The sequence below is a fragment of the Tympanuchus pallidicinctus genome, unplaced genomic scaffold, assembly GCF_026119805.1.
Source record: "Tympanuchus pallidicinctus isolate F22 unplaced genomic scaffold, pur_lepc_1.0 scaffold23, whole genome shotgun sequence".
NCBI classification, from domain to species: Eukaryota; Metazoa; Chordata; class Aves; order Galliformes; family Phasianidae; genus Tympanuchus; species Tympanuchus pallidicinctus.
The window spans coordinates 6,075,701-6,083,422 of record NW_026294740.1 but is presented as its reverse complement, the minus strand read 5'-3'; positions in this window follow the sequence as shown (position 1 = coordinate 6,083,422).

The window sequence follows — 7,722 nt, the reverse complement described above, 5'->3', positions numbered from 1 at the left end:
TGATCTCCGAGATGCAGTTGTTGGCCTTTCTGGCATAGCACACATGACCCAAAGAGCATGGAAATGATCAAGTGTGCATTCAATAACACATGCCTACATTTTTTATCTAGGGCCAGGGTATGGAAACAAAGGCGGATGCCACAGCGCTCTCACACTGGGCTCTGCCAGCAGCAGGCTGCTCATAATCAACAGCACCAACGCAACTCAAAGCCACACACACTCTTGGCTGGGGGTGAGAAAAAGCTCAGAAGCATTTCTAGGCCACAAAGATCCCTTAGGCCTCATGGCACAGTTACTGCCACAGCAGTACCTCCACGAGAGCAGCACATTACAATGACATCAGTTTGGCAGCAGTGACACTGATCACCACTTGCATTGCAGTTCCAGGGTCTGCAAGCTGCCATGCAGCTGAGGAGCTCACAGCAGTGTGCAAGTGCATCATGACACCTGCATAGCACCGTGCACAGCTGCATCCACACCAAGAGCAACAGCTGGGGGAAGGAACCTGGGAAAAACACCACCAAACCCTCCGCTGGTTTCCTTCAGGCCCTGACTTGTCAGACAGGCTTGCTGCGGTGCTGCTGCTTATCCAAACATCTTCATCTCTTTCATAAATTCAATCCCTCCTTATCAGCCATCAGGAGGAAATGCAGGAGCTTTAGCGACTGAAGTGCAGGGAAGAGCGCAGCTTTGATTAACCCACTTACTCCCCAGAGGTCACTGGCAGTTCAATCACTGTGGATTCACATGTTCTCAATCACGTACTGGGAAATTGGGCTGGAGTTGAAAGTTTTCTTTGCATTCAGGAGAAAGCAGGAGCAGGGAGGGGGGGGGTTCTGCAAATATTAATTTCAGTTCTCCACTGCCAGTTCCCATGACTAATACAGGGCTGTCAAAAACTAGCAGCTCTGCTTAAAGCTTCAGCCTCCAGAGCCGTGGCTGTAAACAATCTCAGCTTCGTGGTTTGTGTTCTGGAAATGACAGTTCTGTTGCAACAGGCTGCCAGGAAGATTTGTTTCTGGGTGACCGGAGTGCACCCCCCAAAGACTAATGCTTCAACGCAAATTGAAAACTCCAAGAGATCTCCTTGGAAAGGAATTGCATTGCTTTTATATGCCTGTTGCTTGTATGTGAAAGCACAGGGAGTTGGAGTGCTCTGTTTGCTCCCGCAGCTGAGCAAGCTCCCAACACAGCAGTGGTGTTTGCAAAGGGTGCGTTTCAGTGGGGAGCTGCACCTCCTAGGACACAGCCAGCACCCACTGCCTGCTCACAGCAGCCATGTGCTGTGTACCAGCTGAGGTCTCCCAGTTCCATTTGCAACACAGCAATGACTGGCGTGTTGGTTGTTCACCTGAATTAAGAGTGCTTCTCTCTTTACTTCAGCCCAGCTGCAGAGCAGGTGGATCCCCCATCCCTCCCATGCTCAGCACTCAGACACCCACTTTTCATAACATCATAGAATGGTTTGGGCTTGCAGAAGCTGTAGGTTCTCTCTGGCAGAAAAGGGGAAGGCTTTTCAAGGATTTCCTCCTGGTTTCCAGGTGCTCCACCACAACAACACTGAGCCCAAATGTTCTGTTCTGCTCCAGAACAACTGGACTGAAGTAGGCAAAAAAACAAACAACCCAACAGCCTAAAAGCTGCCCCAAAATGCAAGTTCTCTGTGCCCAGCAGGAAGCCTAACATCCTGGATGCACAGGAAGAGCTGCTCAGCTCACCAGCCAGTGCTTCCCGCTTCAACCCAAACTCTTGCCAGCACAGAGCTTAGAGAAAAGCAGCTGGGGAGGGAAGGGATCTCACTCCCAGGTTGCCCAAGGGCACCAACACTGGGAGGAGCTGAGCTCTCTGCCAGGCTGGCCAGGCTTGTTAGTAAACTGCTGCTGGGTGGAAAAACAGCTGGGAGGTGAATGGGAAACCAGACTGCTCACTTCTACAAAGGGCTCTAATAGGCCATGGAAAGCTTTCCATGGGGAACAGGGAGTAAACACATCACCTGAGGCAGCTCAAACTGCACAGAAGGATACCTCAGAACAGCAGAATTGGGCTGGATTAGATAGCCAGATAAGTTTTCTCCTAGATTTAATCTTTTTAATTCATTGTCATTCTCATAATAACACTCTGTGCTTTTAATTAAGTAAACCACAATAACATTTCAAGGAGACAGCCGAACAAAGGGCTGGCTCGCTCTCAGCAGTGCTGACATGTGGCATCCACCTCCCTGCCAGGTGGTGATGCTGGAGAAACATCTCTGCAGACCTGGCAGGGGACTCCTCCAAAAGGCTTCTCCTCACTGCCCTCATCCCCCAGCCTGCTCTGAATCACCCTTTGGAAGCCTGAGGGTGACCAAAGAGGGTTGTCAGCATCACTTGGCATCACTGAGCACAGCTCCGAGACACACTGCCTCGTGTCCACTGCAAAAGGACCCTGACAGACAACTGGGACTCAACCATGGGATTCAGCATCTATATTCAGCCTAGCAAGTCTAATGGGCACCATGCAACACCCAAACCCCAACTCATCACACTCCTGCTACTGCTTCCCCAAAAAGCCAGCCAGCCCTCATGCTCTCATGCCAAAGATCTACATCAGAAGGGCATCAGATTTCCAAAATCTCTATTTGTCTTTAAAAAAGGAGGCTGAGGGGACATCCAGAAGCATTTCTTCATTCCTCAGGAATGATTAATTATCTGCCTTGGTGGAGTGTAAAATATCTCACTAGCACTGTAGGCTGGCCTGAGTTATTGAGTGCTCTGAAAGTTCCCCAAACCCCAGCATAGCCCAGCAAGGGCTGTGTGCTGAAATTCAATTGCATGCTGCTGCAGGAAAAGGGCTGGGGACTTGCACTGTAGCAAGGGGCCAGGTTCTTAAAATGAAAGCAGTTCTTGATAGTCTGCAATTGAAACAGACAGTGGTTGTATCAGCAGAAGAAAAAAACTTGCTTGAAGCTGCATTGGTCCCAGCCAAAGAGCAGAGGACATTTCCCAGCCTGCAGCAGGTGATGGGTAAGGCTGGTGCCCCTCAGGAGGGCATACTGTGAAAGTTGTATTGAAGCAGAAATGTAAAACTTCAGCCTGAGGAAATGAGGCTCACTTTGGGTCATTGCGTTTCCTCCATTGCTTCACAAATGAGATGCATCTTAACTGATTAAAAAGATAAAATAACTTTCCCTTCCTTAAAATCGTGCCCACAGACCCTGGAAGTGCTGCCCACCCCCATAGCCCAGCATTTCTCCAAATGCTGCTGCAGAATTTGCACAGATAGGCAGTTATTTTCCTTTTCCCTTCAGCAGAAAGGCTCCAGATCTCCTGACTGCACAGAAAAGAAAGCATCTTCCCTTTAAGCTCAAAACCCAGAAGTTAAACAAAAAAGAACCTCAAACTATATTATTGGGTTATATGGGTTTTCTCCTTCAAACCACATGGTTTGGAGTGCTCAGTTTGTGATTTCCATGTCCTTGCACCTGGCAGCATTCCCAAGGCTGCTCCAGTGGAGACATCAAGAGCTGCTCAGAAATCCCCTCTCCATCACATGCCCCCATGCTGCCCCCACACAGTGACAGTCCAGCTTTGGAAGTCACAGCCAGCACACGGCAGGCTCACAGAGAAGCACACACAGCAGAGGAGCCAGAGTGAAAGAGATGGAGATTTCACAGCAGTGAAGGAGAATATGAGTTTTCTCAGCAGGTGTAAGAGAAACTTCTGAGGTACATCACAGCAAGAAGCCAATACACCTGCAGGGCACTTGCAGCTCTCACAAGCAATTTGCTGTTTCCTCCCAAGTGCATCCTGGCCAGCAAACAGGACAGCAGCGCAATGCATCCTGCAGGGATGCTCCTGCAGTGCTCAGCTCTCAGCAGCCACTGCCATCCTTGCAGATCCCATCTTCACAGTACCATCCCTGGAAGTGTGCAGTAGCTGGGTAACACCAGGAAGCTCTCACTCCTTGAAAGGTGAGCTCAGACAGGAGGGGTTCAGGGCATTTCTTTTCTTACACAACTCACTGCAGCCAGCTGCTTTTCCAGGCACTACATAAAGCAGCTGTTCTAGTCTTGAGGAAAAGCCTTTAAGGACCAAAGCATGCACTGGAAGCAAAGCACTCTGGTGCCCAAGCAAACCACAGCCCTGGAAGAAGGCTCTGCCCCTGCCAGCACCATATGGGCCAAGCAGATTCAGGGCTCCAGAGCTGTCAAACCATCACCTTTCACCAGATCCTTCTGCAGGATTTATAGTCCCCTCCCACACACTCCTGCCCTTATCCAAAATCCTCTTGCCAGCCTCTTACTCTTTGCAGGATCTGGCCCTGGCCTCTCCTCCGCCTCCAACCGGGTGTGTCCTCCCCATCCGCCGTGCCAAAGCCTCAGACATGGTGGGAGGTGACATTTCCGCCCTGCTCCCAGCCCCAGGAGGCTCAGAGGGGTGGGAATTTGGTGGGAGAGCATCACAGACAGAGGCCCGTTAACTCCTGACATCCTGAGAGACACCAGTGCTGCTGAGGAGGACACCCTGTGCACCAGCAGTGCCACCACCCAACACATCCTGATGGCCCACGCAGAAAGGGAAGCTCCCCACAACGGAATAGGGAGAGGGTGGAGTTCACCAGCCAGGTACCCAGCAGGTCACCATGCGGTGCTGAGATGAGACATCTCTTATTCTCTCCACCAGCCCAGAACATCCTATGTTACATAGAGAGCTGGGACCACGCACTGTGCATCACCACAGACTACACCAGCTGAACTGCATTCCAGCCACACAAGGCTCTTTACCTCATCCCAACTACCCAGATTTCCAACTGCATCCCAACTCGCTTTTTGGTCACTCATTCCACTGAACCCTATCCCTTTTTGTCCCCACCCAAAGGCAGCTACACAGAGAAGGACAGGAGATCTGCAGTCACATTTGCTGTTGGCTCATTGCATCCCTGTAGGTGCCTTGACTTCTTGTTGTGATGTCCCTCCAAGTTTCTCCTACATTCTCTGGATCCTGTCAGAAACTCTGTTCTCTCTTTGGTGCTGAGAAACATCCACCTCTTTCACTCTGGTTTGTCTGCTGAATGTGATTTTCCCATGTGTTTTCCCTGCTTGTGGACTTGATGATCCCCAGAGGTCCTTTCCAACCCCTATGATACTATGATCCAGGAGAGTGACAGCTCACAAGGTGGGCAGATGTCAGAGCCCAAGGTACTTTTCCCAGGAAGCAGTGACTTTCCTCCATGCTGAGGACACAGCAAAATAGATTACAACTACACTGAAAGCCCAAGGCTGTCTGCTGAACTTTAGGACCAAGAACCCCAAAGGACATGCTTATGCAGAGCAGCTCCATAGCTGGAAGAACACCAGAGCACACATTCAAACCAGAAAACCTGCAGTGAAGCCCCTCCTTGCCAAGACCCTGCTGCCTCCAGAGCATCAAGAAATGATAGCAGAGCCCTCCATCCCCATCCCAGACCTGAGGTAGCCCGCACCTGGCTTTGCCCTAAGCCCATCACGTGCAGCAGATGCTCATGCCAGCAGCAGCCGCTGCACCACCTCCCTGCTCCAAATCAGATTAAACCCACCAAGCCGCCGGGGCCATGCAGGTTGCAGCGTTAATTAAATCAGATTTACTCCCCTCACCGCTTTCTCCCCTTTCCCAGAAGGAATTCTAATGATTGCAGAAAGCCGGGCAGGGGGAAGGGCTACAAGCATCACACAGGACTGCTGACAGGAGGGAAATCAGGAAATGCAATGCTTAATTCTCTATTTCTGGTAATCCTCCACAGGAGCTCCAAACACCCAGCTGGGTGCAGAGCTTGTGGCACTGCTCACCCAGCATGGCAGGCAGCAGCCAAGCCAGGGAATCGCATTGAGTTTGTTGCCAGCACTGGGGGCTTCACCTTGGGATAACACTACTGAAGGAGGCTGCTAAGCAAAAGCAGGGTGCCCATCTGCATGCTCCATCCTTTTATTCTGCCGGCAGAATTCCCATCCCTGCACAGCTCTGCAACCCAGCAGCACATTGCACTTTTCAAGCCTCCGTGGCCAGTTCACACCCAGCTCAAATTGCTCGAGACCAAAGGCAATTACAGGTTTGGTTTTGTTGTTTTCTGATGGCGGGTGAGATGGCTCACGTTCCAGAAACCACCAGTGCTGCTTTTCCAAAGCAAATGTTGGTACAGGGCAGGAGAGCTGGAGCAGCAGACCCAGCTCATGAGGACACGCGCTGCTGGCAGAGCACAGCACAGCTCCAGGCTGCACCCTGGGACCTCACTCCACTGCTTTGCAGGAGCAGAAGCCCCAAAGCAAGCTTTCTAATGGCATTGCCACACAGCCATAAAAGATGGGTTTCTGTCTTAGCTCAGCAAAGAAAAAAACTCCAGGATCTCAGCAATCCATGACCCTGCTGCTTAATCTACCTCCAGCAGAACCCTGGACTTGTTGTTGCTAAAACTGCCTGGACACAGATGGAGTTGAGTCAACATCTGCAAGCAAGAGACAGTGCATTGCCTTGACCCATCCCACAACCTCACAGGTGGATCAGAAAACACCAGTCCTGCTGAGAACAGGATCAGAGCCAGATCTCCTCCTTCCCTCTGCTTCTTACCAGTACAGCCATCCTAGCAAAGCCCAAGAACCTTGAAGGGTGCCTGGGTCACGCATCTCCAGGTCCTTTGGTGCTGATGGCACAGTAACATCACTGCCGACCTGCAGGTCGTGCTCCCTCCCCAGCCCCATCTCAAGCTCCTCCAGGTGGGCAAAGCTATCACTGGAGACTGAAGCGCAGAGGGAAGTCAGGAGGAAGGAAGCACACTCAGAATCAGGGCTTGCCTGCAGAGCTGGCGGTGGGAATTACACTATCAACTTTTAAACATCCATTTGGCTGTATTTTTAGCCTGCAATAATGATGTAGCAAAGATGGGGAGATATGGTTGGTTTTCCCATTGTTCTGCGAGCACATGAACCCAAACACAACACAAACCAGTCATCACCACCACAACCACAGGAGCAATTCCCCCCTCACATTCCTCTGCACATTTCCACACCGCAGCACACACCCACATCCCCAGGAGAGGGAAGCCAGCTTCCCAATTACAGTAATTAACATGATGTGTATTAATAAATGAGTCTGGTTTTCCCAACAGAGTAACCTGCAGGGGCTTGTTGGGAGGCCTGGTCCCTTTTCAGACTGCCAGCATTTGGGGGATGAGGCCACGGGGACTCCAGGAGAACCCCAACACACCTCCTGCCCCAGTGCAGGGCAGTGGGATGGGGCCAGTGTCCTCACCTGCCCCAGAGCATCACCTCATGCAAAGCCTTGAACAAACAAACTGGAGAGCTGGAAGCTTGCTTGGCCACAGGCAGATGCTCTCTGGGATCCTGCCTACATCTTGTCCTCATGTTCTTCCAACTCACTGACTATCAGACTGCACACACCTCTATTTCTGCCTGCTGGCAGAACTGACCCTTCCGCCCCAGCTGCTTCCTCCTCTTCCCACAGTCCAAGGAGTTTGATATGGCTTTTTTGTTTGCTGGTGGTGTTTTTAAGGCACAGGGTGAAGGTTCATAAAGGATCTGCCCACTCCAAGCCCTGCCCTTCCCAATTCTTCAGCCTGCTTTTCTTGTCCAGTCAAGAAAAAACACACGGAGCAAGACTGTGTATAAGAGGACATAGCAATTTACCCCAGCATCCAAGGCAAGCTATGCCACTTATCACACAAGCCACCTCCTCCCACTGCTGCCTGCACAGG